We start from the raw sequence: 15,005 nt of genomic DNA on the forward strand, positions 1-15,005 counted from the left end.
GTTATCGCTCCTTCGCGAGGCACAGAGACTAGGGCTGCATACAGGAGGAGGTTAGCCGTGTGCCTGTGGCACAGAAAACATTGGTGGGGCAGACTTGCGAACAGGTGATTGCGGGTTGTGTGATCGCATTGTTCCGGTTGATAATTTGAGGTGCTTGAGCCTCTGGACACCACCTTTTCCTCATCATCCCCTGGGTGGAGGAGGGGAGGATGTTACTGTCCTTTGGGGCTCCGGCCTTGCTCATAGTGGAATCTCATTAAGAATGCTAGCTCCTAACACTGCCCAGGAACTGACAACAACCTTGTGTTTCCGTGGTTATAGATAACATCCTTCCCCATTTGTAAATGCATCTCAGGAGAGACAGGGTAACAATATATGGCAGAATCACTTCCAAGACGTTACTACTTACTAGGGGGATAAAAGCAAGTAAAAGCTCATATTTTTCTGTTTCCTGTGTCATCTTCTGATGTGAAGGACAGAATATTGTCTGCATTTGTCCCTGAAGAGCTCGGCCTGAGCTGACCTGTCTCCTCCCAGCTCTGAAGGCACTTTCGCCTGTAGCACTTGCCTCTGCAGTGAGTCCTGCTCTGCCTTCTGTTGTCTTAGATCTTGTTAGTTTTTGCATCCTCATTTAACCTGTATGTACATACAGACAGATTTCTGTAAAAGTGAGGAGTGGGTGGGCTGCTCATCTGGTTTGGCCCACTCTGGACACCAGAGTCTGAATGACTACACATATATGATTGTATGTGGCAGTGTTTTTCAACAAGTCAAATTTTCAGTCAGTCGCTGGTCACCCTGTCCATGGTGGGTAAGGAAATGCGTTCTGTGCTGGGCCACGTGGCTCTGGCCTCATGACTTCATCCGATCAGGCTTCTTAGTCTTGTTTTGATACCTTTATGTGTCGGTTTGGGGCTTTAATTTATTTGTTCTAAATACTGATTTCTGCGTGTTAATACCCTGCCCTAACCCTGCCACCCACATCGAAGGGCTAAGATGTATGCTATAGTTCTCTGTTATCTGAGGACACCATTTCCACAAGCTTTTCTGTAGATGTCAGTATTTTTCTGCTCTGGTGACAGCAATAACCGAAAGGCATCAGAGCCCCGCAGTGGGCATCTGTTGTTGGTTGTTTTTGCCATACTGAAAACATTCTTCCTTTTTATGACAAAAGTTTCCTTTGGGAACTCGCCCCTCCGCCAACTTAGACTAGGATGTTTAACCGGAATTGTCTATACTGCCAACTCCAGGAATGGTCTGTGATTAGTGTAAGCCACAGTGATTGGTCTAGGAGTGGGCACATGGCCCAGTCTGGCCAATGAGAGTCAGGCCCGGGACATTTTGCCAACTTAGGAATAGAAAAGCTCCGATTTTCTTGCTGGACTCAGGACACGTGCTGAGGCAGCCATCTTGTGACTCATGTCAAGTGGTGACTTGAGAAGCAGGCGTCTGATGAAGAAGTCAGGTGCACAGTGGAGGAAGAGAAACAAGGCCATGGTCAGGCGTCACTGACGGGCCGTCACTGAGGGAAGTCCTGTCTTAGAATGCTCAAATGCGTGTGCCAATTAATCCAAGTTTGCTTAAGCCGCTTGACTTCTTTTTTTTTTTTTCACTTGCAATTGAAAAAAATATAAGCCATTGGACAAATAAAGCTGCTTTAGACATCTGTGTGCAGGGTTTTGGATGAACATAAGTTTTCAGAAACCACTGAATGAATATGTTACTGACTGCTTGGCGTTGAAAATGAAAATGGATCCCTGAGTTATTACTGCCCTGACAGGTGCTGTGTATTTACTCATCCATTTATTCAATCCACTTATTGAGGGCATAGTCTGTATCAGAAATTTTGTTAGATTCTTAGAATTAAATAGTGAGAGAAAAAAAAAGATATAGTCTCTGATTAGTGGAGCTTAATGTCCACTGGGAAGGGTAGACATTATTAAAGAGAGGCACACATCAAAAATCAAGATGGGAAGAATGAAAGAGATTGACGAGATACTTAGCAGATATGTACAGGGTTTGCTGGGCATTGGCTATGGGGAGTGGGTGTGGCAGGACCAACCCCAGGTTCTCAGGCAATTGGAGGGTAGACGGAGGCATCATTAACTGAGGTGGGAGGCCCTGTAGAGGAGCACGAGGTCTCCTCTTACACAAGTTGAGTTGTTTTATCTTTGAAACTTCCAAGAGATCTCAAAAAGCCAGTTGAATACAAGTATACAGCACACAAAGAGCAGTGCTTTTGTACTTCATAGGGGTAAAATGCTTATTTGTTGATGAGTTGACAAGTATCCTTATTTTATCCTCAAGGGTCACACGAGTTGATTCTCGTTGTGTATTTATCAACAACTTGAGTCATATGGACCCGGGGAAGCACAGCAGTTCTAAAGGGCACACAATGCTTATGAAAGACAAGACTGCCAGGTAGTAGCACATGATTCGAGCACATAAGCCATGATGCTGAATCACTGCTTTTGAGAACTGTATACTAAGCTCTCTTATCTAGCATTTATGTCCTTTGATTATGGAATTTCCTGAAAATTCTGATCGGAGGTGTCAGATCTTCCATTAAGGAAACCCTTGTGTTGGCCAGAGCAGGAGGCCGAGTGTAGACTGTAGTCTGACAGGGTGTGAGGGGAGTGATAGAGGACGGTTAACCCACTGCTTGTCACCGGGACTTGACCCAGGGACGGGAGGCACCGGGGGCCTGGGCTGAGGCTGCCACAGGAAAGCCGAGTGCCTCGCGATCACCCTCCTGGCAACCTCCAGGTTTCTGCCCACCCTGGTTTTAGTCTATGTCTAGGTATTCCTGCTAGGGCACACTCGGGCTTCCTAACATTTTATTATAACTTATTTTCTTCACCATAACTTGAGCCACCTAGAAATACAAGCAATCCTTAACAGTAATTTTCTCTTAGATAAAAATATCTGTTTCCAACGATACCTTTTTAAATGTGTTCTTTGCTCCTTTCCGCTTTCATGTATATTTTAAGAGACTTTCTATTGTATATTCTTCTTCGCATCCTTGTGTTTACATAGCTGCTAGGGTTGCATATTATTTTGAGTTACAGTTTATTTCAATTCCCTCTCTATATCATCATAACACATTTCTGAGATGAAAAGTTCTTATATTTTCTAAGTATTTGAAAGAAGAACACCTGCATTTAAAATGTCTATGACTCTGATGATATAATGCTGGAAACATATTTACTTGAAGCTAAAAGGAAGAAAAAAAACAAATTACCTGACAAGGTGTGAAAACTATTATAAAAAAAGAAACTATAATCTTCCTTCAAATCAGTGGGGAAAAAAGCCAGTTTAGTAGACTGACTGAAGGGTGATTTTCAAGTTTTTCTTTTGACTGGAATCCATTTGTTATGGAGTCTCTTCTTAGACTTGGAAACAACAGTCTGTAATGAGACTCCCAAAACTCAGCTGTATAAATCTTTCTTATTCTCTTCATTCTACCTGAATACTTTCTCTGCATTCATTGTCCATCTTTCTGTAAAAATATCTTGTCTCTGGCTTAACCCATCCATGTCCAAGTTTATTTGAATGAACTCTCCTGGGAGTTCTCTCCTTTTATTGTAAGCTTTTTCTTGGAGGACACCATAGAAAGAGAAAAGTACACAAATCATAAGCGTAAAGCTTGAAGAATGAAAGTGATTTTAGCGGTTTTTTTATACTGATGGTAATATTGGCTTTGTTATAAACTGCGCCCATGTTTTCTTATTGAGTGAAATGCCAGCATACCCACTGGAAATACTTAAATACCTCACATTTCACAGAGATCAGTTACTATAGTAGGACCTTGGGAAGTTAGAAAACATCTAACAGCTTATTATTTTTGAAGCCAGGGGGTGACCGACCTGGCCAGCAGTTACATGCATTGTGCCCGGGCCCTCCTGGGAAGGTACAGGTGGGAGCTTAGTGAGGCTGGTGGAGACAGAGCGGGGTCAGGCCTAACCCCAAAGCCCACACTTCGTCCATGCTCCCGGTGCTCAGGGGGGCACGCAGGATGAATTTGTGGTGGGGTACTGTTGAACATTTTAAAACTTAAATGCCATATCTGCATCTTAATGTGTCCTAGGAAAAATATAATGGTTACAACCTTAGGATTTCTTAGGTGAACTTCCTGAAAAAATGCCTAAGTTAAAATATTCAGTAGATTTTAAAAAATAGTAAACAAGTATTAGGCTTGAGTGTGGTATAAGGGAGGACCAGGGCGTCTGCGAACACTGAACTACCAGCTGCCCTCACTAAACAAAACTCCTGAAATGAGAACAGCGGAGTTTGGCGAATCGCAGAAAGAGCTTCTGGCTGAAACCCTGTGTGGCTGGTACTGAGGACTGGCTTTCTCCCTCCACCCCACTGGCACGGAACGGGCCTTACTGGCCACTGCAGCCTGGACGCTAATGGCGACATCCCCAGACGCCCTCAGGGGTCTGGCTCCACCTGACCTAGCGTCAGCCTGAGGTCTCACACCTGCCTACCTGCTTTATAACTGTCACTGCATAATCATTTAAGAGCCCAGATGATGCCCAGGAGGCCCTACTCACGCTGCTCAAGCTGCCTCCGCCTAGGCACTCAGTCTCCTGTGGGAGCTGCAGCTAAAGACCCCGACTCACGCCTTACTGCCACCTGCCACGTTTCACTTCTATGTCATCCTACAGGGTGAGGCTGAAGGCACAGAACACCCTCGAGTCAGTTTATGCAAAAAAAAAAGGCTAATTAGCAGTTTTGGGGGGACTCCCAACACTTTTAAGAGAGCTGAAGCAGTAGGCTCTAGGCTGGGTCTGCAGGAATTATTCTCGTGAGGCGTAATTGTTGACACTAGATGACCAGCAGCTGTTTCTATAGCTACAGTCTAATTGAGAAGCTGAGGAATCGAGAGGCCAGCTCCACAATTCCCGGCGCAGGACCCACCTCATTCCCACGACCCATGCACGACACGGACTGTAATTTGTTCCTTCCAAATCTACTACCGTGCTTCCCCGAAAATAAGACCTAACTGGAAAATAAGCCCTCGCATGATTTTTCAGGATACTTGTAATATAAGCCCTACCCTAAACATAAGCCCCAGTTAAGATCGTCAGCCAGACTTGACTGTTTGCACAAATGTAGATTTTTGTACATGAATAAATGAATAAATGTGGATTGTTGGAGCAAAAATTAAAATAATAAGACCCGGTCTTATTTTCAGGGAAACATGGTAGTTTCTCTATTTTATTTTTGTTCGCCTTCTCGTCCACTTTCCAAATAAAAATAAAATGTTGATAGTGAAAAAATAGAGCCTCCCTTTAAATGTAAACATGACACCTTACCAGATGCCTATAGGAAATGCACTGTAAACTGCTACACTTCACAAAAATTATGTTAGTCCACTGCCTCCCCCACATCTGACCGCCAGCTCCCAGGCTCACAGTGTCTGTAGGTGGCGGCATTGCCCCACTGTGGGAGGGGGGAGGCCTGCGCATTGGCCTTCAGGAGGACTCAGCAGCTGAAGTTGAAAGAACATCTGGAGCCCTGGCACATGCTGGGTCAGAGCTCAGCATTCTCAAGTCTGGCCTGTGGTTAGACGTTGGCCCCACTGTCTGGCACGTGGAAGTCGCAGGGCCCGTGGGTTTGTCAGACAGTGAGTACCTTGGCATTTAGTGGGGTGCTCCAGTGAGCCCGGCTCAGCTCGTTTTGCAACTTCAGGGCTCACCTGGGCTCGTGTAAGAATGTGCCACTCTGCTCAAGAGACCGTGATAGCCCGTGGGAAGGTGGGCTGGGGAGCTGGCTGGGAAGGGACGCCGTGGCCGTGAGGGAGGCGTTGCGTTTCCTCGCCCAGATGACCTTTCTGATCTTAGCAGCAAAACACTGTGTCTCTTCTGGTCTTTGGCTTTATGGAATTGATCATTCCCTCAGAACTTTATTTTTGGAAGAAACATGTCTGGGATATGAATATGAGCGTAAAGCCCAGCTACAGACGAGCTCTGACACTCGTTACCCTACTCAGAAAGGCAGACATGGACTGACAAGCACTACTGCTACTGTGCATCCCTTCAACTCTGCCACCCTGTCGTGAATTTGGACATAGGCGGAGGGCTAACAATTGCTAGGAAAGCTGACTCACTTAGAAACGGACCTGACTCTCGTGTCTGTGCAAGCATGCAGCTGCGTTAATGACGCTCCCAGACTGATAACAGCCCTGTGACACAGACATGCAGAGCAGAGATCCGCCCAGCCAGGACTCTGGGCTCATCTGTGAGATCTGTGATCTTTCCAATGCTAGGAAGAGCTCAGTGCTTCAAAGAAACCATTCTATAGCTATTGCGCGAGTACATTTCCAGTAGGTAAAAGATTTTGTTTGTTTGTGCCTAAACAAACAACCAACCAACCCAGCATAGTCTGGAAGCGTGGTTTTTGTATCTTAAAACAGAAACTTCACAAGCCCTGCCTGCAGCGGTTATGATGCAGTTATGAGGCAAGCCTTGAGAATCTGAATTTCTGAATGCTCTATAAATCACTCCAAGATAAGTTTTGGAAGGCTGTCCTGTAGAGAAGGAATACGGAAATTGATGCTAGAAACCAGAAAGAATATGGCTACCCTCCCAGCACCTGTGGTACAATTTTAAAATCACGGCATTTACAAAATTGGAAACGAATAAAGGGGTGGGCTGAGGGTGAGAAGTGGACATTTGGATTTCGAAACTATGGAATCTGAACCCCTTTACTGCCTTGGGTGAAACCTCAATCAGCACTGCTTTCTGTCCCTTTTTTCTTTGTGTCTTAAGAGAAGACGCACACTCCCCTTCTGATGACATGTAGCAGAGGAGTAGGGTATACTTTTGGCGGAAAATAATCCGTGTGCTGGCCTGATTCTTGGTGAGATGGCCTCTTTGGCTATTGCACATGCTGCCTCCTTATGTGTCTTGGTGTCGTAAACTTGACAACATACAGTGTCATGTGAACTGAGCAGGCGGTGGAATGTAGTGTGCACCAGTGGAAAACTCAAATCCACTTAGAGAGGACAGTAGTCCCTGGTTGTGGGCATCCTGGTGTGGACTGGGAAAGAGAACGGAGACTGATCACGTCGTGGTTTTTCTAAGAGCATATTAAATAAGGCGAAAAACCCAAAGGAGAAGCTTGAGTTCAAATAGTTCAAACTTGTATTTGTAGAACACATAATCCTTTTATTCTTTGCTAAGGATACTACTTTTTTCTTTGCATTAATAAATCATACTTTATTATTGGATTTTTTATCCTCTATTAGCTTTTTTTGTTATATATTTTTGTAACACTATTTTAGAGGCTAACCTAGAAATTAAAAACTGCAACCATGACTAGTCCACTTTTCCTGTGTGCTAAAGGCCGCAAGGAGATTATAATAGTCTAACTCCATTTACTCCTGACTATTTTTTCTTGCTATAGTTGTCACATTTTTTGCTCCTACAAAAGTTATAAAGTCTTGAATTTCTGTTCCTGTACTTCTGTTTTTTGTTTGTTTGTTTGTTTTTGTTTTTGTTTTTTTGGTTGTTTTTCAATTGGGACCATTTTCCTTTGAAATGAAAAACATCCTTTGGTATTTCTTGTATTGCAGATCAACTAGCAGCAATTCTTTTAGCTTTGGTTACCTGAAAAAGTCTTTATTTTGTCTTCATTTTTTGAAGGGTATTTTCACTCTTTATAGAATCCTGCGTTGGATGGTTTTATTTTGTATTTCTTTTTCAGTTCTTTGACAATGTCTTCTAGCATATAGTTTTGGTTGTTGGTACTTCTGTTATTTTTCTGAAGATAATGTGTGTTTTCCCTCTGTTTTAAAGATTTTTTCTCTTATGACTAGTTTTTAGAATAATAAAAGCTGAAGTTCTCCTTGTGCTTATCTTGTGTGGGGTCCACAATTTCTTGAATCTGTGGGTTATTTTACATCAGATTTGAAAAACCTTTGGCCATTCAAATAGCCCTTTTATATTAATCTCTCTCCCCTTCTTTTGGGACTCCAGTTATGTGTATGTTAGACATTTTAATCATGTCTCATATCTCTTACATGTTATATTTTGTTCCTTCCATTTTGTTTTGCTATATGTGCTTCTAAAATACTTTCTAGTGACCCATTTTGAGTCTACACATCCTGTCTTAGATGTTCAGGTTGCTCTTGAACCCATCAAAAGATTTCTTAATTTCAGATTCTGTATTTTGCCTTTCTAAAATGTATGATTCTTTTTCATAAAATCTAATTCTGTATTGTAACCCTCCATCTTTTTGTCCTTTTTGTCCATATTTCCCTCTACTTTCTTTAACTTATTAATCATGGTTCCTTAAAGTCGAATCTACTAACTGCAACTTCTGGGTGATCTCTAAGCTTGTACTATCGGCTGTTTTATCTCATGTCCCCTTTGGATACACCACTTTATTTTGTGTTTTTATAGTATTTCAGCTTCTTTTCAGTTTCATATACCATTTATTTCTTCTGAGGTCTGTGGGTCCACCACTTTATTTGGGATTTTTAATAGTGTTTCAGATTCTCTTCTGTTTTCTCTACCATCTATTTCTTATGAAGTCTGTGTTGGAAAAGAACTTTTTTTTTTTTGTAGCATAGCTTTAAATACCAGTTGCAGAGAATTCAAAATTCTTTCTACTGTAAGTTTTGAAAAGTCACACCTTAAGAATAGCGTTTGGAGAAATTGCGTTTTTATATTTTGATCATTGCATGGAAGCATGGAATGCTGGAATCTGTGGACTGTCCTTGCTTCATATTCTGCAAACAGCTGTCTACAGCTTAATCGTTAGGAGTAGCTTCATTTCTCCAAGCCTATGTTTCTCTTGGTGACATTATTGATAGTAGCAAGAAGAATATTTATTTTACTGTTTACTTTCAAAAAAGGGAAAGAAAAGCTTCCAGGTTTGTTCCAAAATGAAAAAGGTTCTCTTTTTTTCCCCAAGATGGTAGCTCATATAGAATATATTTCCTTCCCCAATTCATCAATTCCACTCATGTTTTAACTGTTATTATTTTTTTATTATTTAGCCACTTCATAGCCATATGAGCTACTCAAATATTATTCATAGACCAACATCAGAGTGGTTCGTTTTAGTAATGAACTGAATTTTCTCTGGAACAGCGTGTATGTTACACGTAAGGTTTGTACTTGCAGATACTCCATCCAACATTATTTGAGACCCACTTAATTCTAAGTCAGAAAGGGAGCTAAATCTAGGTTATTCATGAGAATGCGATCCCTGAGTCCATTTCAGACCAGCTCCATACATTTTAAAGTAGACTTGTTTTCTTCGTTTTCTATCAGACCGTAAGAAGCCTGTGCTATCAGGAATGACTCATAAGGAATATGTCTTCATTATACAGATTTCCCGTCTTCTGTTAGGGCCACCATGACTGAACAGCATTCTTTGGAACTTCTGGGAGATGATAGCCCCAGATTAATTTGTCCTTTATATCCCTTTTCGGGTACACTATAAATTTGTTTTAGATTGTGAGCCTGTTAAATTATTAGCAACTGGAAGCCAAGTATTGGAAAATGTACCCTTTGGTGATGAAATGAGTCTATGGCCATCCCAGTAGATGACAGAAAACTCTTGGGATTTCAGGGTAGAAATAGTTCATTGGACTCTTTCAATCTGAGGTATTGCTCAAAACAATTAGCCTCTCGATGGGGGTGGACACGTTAGAGAACAGCTGTAGCTTAAAGGATTTACTTTGCCTCTCAGGTGTCAGAAGCTCAGGCTCAGATGAGGGACCCACCCTTACATCTGGTCTATGGAGCTGCCCTGCTATCTTTAGAGCCTGTCAAAATTAACCCACTCTGGATTACACTGGCAGTTGATCCTTTTTATTGGCATACATAGAAAATGTGGGACAACAAGGGGTAGGAACTAATCAAAAGTTCTGATTCTCCTTTGATTACCCCATCAGATGTAACACCATATAAGTGGAGGGGGTTCCTTTTTAATACCAACATTCTGGGCCCCAGCGGGCGTCACATGCTTGTCACTAGGTGAGAACCCAAATGGATCCTTCACTCCACTAGAGACTGAGGCCAGTCCCTTGTGGGGATAACTGGGGACTGTTCTTCCAAATGGGTGGAGATGGTCAGCTTCTGACCTCTTCAAATTCCTTACCACATCGTGGACCCCTGCTGAGATCCGGTCACTCCCCCCCCCCTGTCATATTTGGGCTACACAGGGGAAATTATTTAACTTTTTGTTTTCTATAAAACAAAATTCCTGGCAAGCAAAATTTATAAGCAAAATAAAGTTTAAGTAGATTTGCAGAAATTATTTGCTCATTTCTTTCAGGTAATAAAAGACTTTGTTTTTGTTTTTCTTTTACTCTTGAAAAAATATGGATAGTTTTGGCACACCTTACTTAACAATTGATAAAAGTCATAGCCCGTTGAACCCAGTTTGTTCCTTTGGAAGGAAAAAACCAGACATGGCAGTATCAAGAGAGCCTTAGACCCATGGAGGGGATTTTTCTGAGAGTTTCCAGTAATATCCACCCACCTTCTTAAACTCTGGTTCTCTGCCTTGACATATAATTTACACTTAATACTATATACAATTTTCCTTTGATTGATATTTCAGTCATCAGATTGAGATTCAAAAAATTTTTAACAAGTCAGCCTCTCTGCTATCATCTTACAGAGTTTGGAAGAAGACAACCTTGTCAGCATACCCCACCTATTATCATCCCATACCTCTACCTTCTGACCAACACAAATAATTTATCATCTCCATATACAGTGACTCACATTCAGGAGCCTATTCCCCAGCTCTGGAGAAGAGAGTCATTAGGATATCCCATTGGAAAATCCACAAAAAATCATCAGGAGTTATCACTGGTTACATAGGCTGAAAAGTCCCACCAGTGTGGCCCCACAGTGTCCCTTTAGCACATCTGATGCAGGGTTGCTCTGGGTTCAGTGCTTCACATCGAGTGTTCAGTGTGATGCCCTGCTTTCAGAGAACTCAATCAGGTTTAGCTGTTATTAATATCAGACAGCAGGGCTTTTCCAACACAATACATAGCCATCTCTCCCTTGAAATAGGAGTCGCCCAGAATTCTGTTGTAAATAAAACATGGGCCATCGCTGAAAAGCCACCTTTTTCCAAAGGATGACTAAGTTGTACACAATCGTTCAATCATATCAGTGAAGCGAAATCTTGTACTCTCTTGAATATTTGATTTATCCTTGATTGAAACAAAAGTTTCAAATTTGTCTTTCACCGGAATGGCTTCTTTTTTTGGACAAAGGTGGAACTAGCTACTAATTTCATCATTATATGGATAAATGTGCAGCCCCTTGATTGAACATGCTATGCTATGCCTGCAGAAATGCTCAGGTGTGTGTGTGCGCGTGTGTGTAAGGCTGTGATGGACGGTGGGGAATAGAGCAGGTCACACTTGCATTCTAGCAGAAAGATTGCTTTAATTTCCTCACGAAGAAATTCAACTGAATGGTCTATTATTTTGAACCAATTCTCTACTGTCAGAAGCTCACCATTTTTTTTCTATAAGGAATCAAGGAAGTTTAGCAAGGCTCATTTCATTCATTTTCCTTCTTTCACAGGTCAGATAAGTTCTAGAAAGATGAGTGAATATGTCAATCACTCCGTTCCATATGCAATTAAGAGGGCCACTCTACAGCAGCACGGAGAGGTAAGGGGTAGGATTTTAACCGCACATGGACAGAACACGTATTCAGTGCCTAAATGAGGCAGGTTGTGTAATTTATTATGTAAATTGGAACCTTAGAGAGTGAGATGAGGTTCTGTTCATAAAGACAGCAGAACCAGCATGAGCTGTGACTGTCCCCAGTTAATGGGGGTGTATGGTCACTCTAACCCTTACCCTCCTAGGAGCTTGGAAAAGCACTGGCAGTCATGAGATGTCTTTTGTTTCCTGGTAAAGTATCCCATAGATCTATATGAGCCCTGGTCAAAGTGTAGCTTTCATAGTTAAGTGATGGCCTTCAATATCAGTTGGACAGGTGTAACGTATCATATAGATAATGAACCTGACAGAGGAGCAGAATGAATTTACCAGCAGGACGGGGGACACTGCATTTTCTTCAGGAACTCCCGGAATGGCTGAGCCTGCCTGGGACTCAGTTTCTGCCAGGAGTTTCCATGTCAGGACCCAGTTCACATTCCCCAGGTGTTCTGGGGTCAGGCCTTGATTACAGGCCAACTGTGCATCCATCGTCACCAGAGTAAGCACCAGGGCTGGCAGGGCCATGGAGGAAAGGAAGGCCTGGAGAATCATGGCCCGAAAGTGAAAAAGATGTGGGTGCAGAAGTTGTAGAAGAGAAATCAGTCCACAGGAAGAACCTCAGGAGACCCTGGACTTACAAAGTCTACAGAAAAGGCTTGCATTTCTGCCCCAAATGAACATATACATCCAAGGGGCTGGCTTGAGCCTCTGAGGAGCCCAGGCCGGGGGGGGGGGTGCTTTGGTTCAATGAGACCAAGAGGTGAATGAGGCAGAGACAGGAAGTAGACATCTCAGCTGGGAGGAAAGGAACCCTCAAGCAGTCGGTGCCATCTACGCTCCTCATTCAGAGGTGCTGAGAGAGTGTGGCTGCATGGTTCCTGGCATGTGTTAGGGCAAAAGATAGAAGTACCGGGGAGAACGGCAGTAAGTAGACAGTAAAAAAGCCTGGGCTTCAGTATGGAATGTTTCCATGTGTCTGAAAATACCTAGGAAGTCCCCGTATCTCCTTCTCAGCTCTAGGGAGCCAACAGCCCCCAAAGTTGAAGGGTCATGGTGGTCCAGGTAGTTCTGTGTTTGTAAGTCTGACCCAAAGAATGAGAGGAAGACGGGTTGATGGACCTCAAATAATGACTGTATAAACGTGACCAGAAGTTCTTGGACTTCACTTTTCTAGGAAACTTTGGGAAGCCATGAGGTCATAGAGCCATAAACGATCCTGGAGGCCAGTGATTCGAGTCACCAACCTTGATAGATGAGGCTAATGAGACCCACACAGCCAATAAGTTGTCCAAAGTGGTCACACAGCCAGACAGTGGCAGAGCTAGATTTAAAACTCCGTTGTCCTGACCCCCCCCATTCAAGGTAGTGGAGGGAGAGTGAGGGGGACATGTTTAGGGAGAAAAGTAACCTGGGATGTACAAAATGGGAGATAGTGAGGTGGACTTCAAAAGTAAATTTTTAAATGTGGGCATGGAGTTAGAAGAAAGCTGAGACGTGGAAGACGAAAGCATGTGATTAGAAAGTAAGGGTAGGTACCTGGGCAGGAAGGAAGGGGACAAAAGGAAAGTTCTAAAGGCAACAAACACATGTCACTTGCCACCAACGAGGGCCAGTCTTGACAGGCACCATGGCCACCTGGACTATTTTTCTGACGTTGCAGTTTTAGGGGAACTTCCCTGACACTCTTTGTTCCCCACAACCTACAGCGTGATTTTTGTGTGTCGCTAAGAATACCATGTAGATTAGTCACAGTGGTCAGCTGGGGCTGGGGTGATTGCACGGGACCAGACCTGGCCTCTGAACTTTACGTGCAAGTTGTCCAGCACGCAATCTCTGGTTCGCGGACACAGACGGCATTTCAGGCAATCTAGGGTATGGCTTACCTATTTCTCACTATCAGTCCGTAACACCATCCACAATGTGCATGATCATTTCTGCATCACTCTTCTCTTAGACTCTGAACTCTTTGAAGGCTGGAATTAGAGTCTGTTAACCTCTGCAGGTCCATTTCCTACCACCTGCCTCGGGCTCAGTGGGTGCTCAGCACCTGGTCTTGTGAGTCCATGAAGGGATAGGTGAGTGAAAAGCAACCACCAAGTACATGACACAGTGATGTTAAATCTCCTAGTGCATCTCATTCAGAGGGGACCCCGCTAGTTACTTATTGGGACAAAGAAAAGAAGAAAAACGGCATGTTACATTTTATACGTACAAAAAAATGGCATGTTAAAATTTATACGTACAATTTTACTCATACAAGAAGCCCTGATTAAGTGTAATAACCAGGCAATTACTGGGGTGTGTCCTCCCCCTAAATAATTTTCCAAACATCTGAGCATTTTTCATGACTCAACTCTTCATACCTTGTAATAACCAACTACAGAAATGAACACCTTATAGGGCTGTATTTAATCTATGCCCTTCACCTTGTTTCATTCCTCAACCAACCAAAGTCAAACGAAAACTGCCTGAAGGATCTAAATTCTAATAAAACACAATTTTAGATAAAAATCTAAACGGCAAGCACATTCTGGCAATGTGACCAAGTGGATCAGGGTTTCTGTTTTCATACTACAGAATTAAGAGTCACAGCAGCAGGGAGCCACGGCACAAAGAGCCAACCACAACCCTAAAGTTCCCCAGGTGGCAGGGCTGCAGGTGGTGTCACCGGCTAGCCACCACCTGGAAGGGCAGCTTCCTCAGCCCCAGCAGGCTTCCTCCCTGCCCACACATTAGCCCGCAGTGGGAGTGGTAATATCAGCTCCCACCAGAAAAGGAGCCAAAGACGATATTTTAAAGGCTCTGCGTTGTTTTGACTGAAGACGCAGTGGAGAGCTAGTAGTGATCCTTTTCTCCTAGTACATCCAGCTCTTTTGCAAACAGGATGCCCCCCAAAGGGAAAGAAATTTAGAGCCTATGAAAGGAAGAGCAGCCAATCATGATGGTCCCCCCATCACCTTCGCCAGGGAAATGGGCACCTCAAACCACCAGGTGGGGGGACATGACAGCATGCAGCCAGAAACATCCTTTTCATGCTTTTCTTGCCTCTGTCATCAAACCAGGAACATGATGTTGTAAACTCATTTCTTACTGACGTGCAGAAAGTCCAGTGTTTTTTTGTGCAGTTTGACAGAAGTGAGTGGTATACAAATTAATAATAATAGTAATTACAGCTCTCCTAATGAATGGCGTGTGGCTTGCTTCAGTGCCTTTTCTTGGCGAAGGGCTTCACTGAGCTCCCAGGTGAAGAGATATTGGGGACACAGTCCTTGCTTTGTACATCTACCCCCCC

The sequence above is a fragment of the Hipposideros armiger genome, unplaced genomic scaffold (assembly GCF_001890085.2).
Source record: "Hipposideros armiger isolate ML-2016 unplaced genomic scaffold, ASM189008v1 scaffold_1, whole genome shotgun sequence".
Lineage (NCBI taxonomy): Eukaryota > Metazoa > Chordata > Mammalia > Chiroptera > Hipposideridae > Hipposideros > Hipposideros armiger.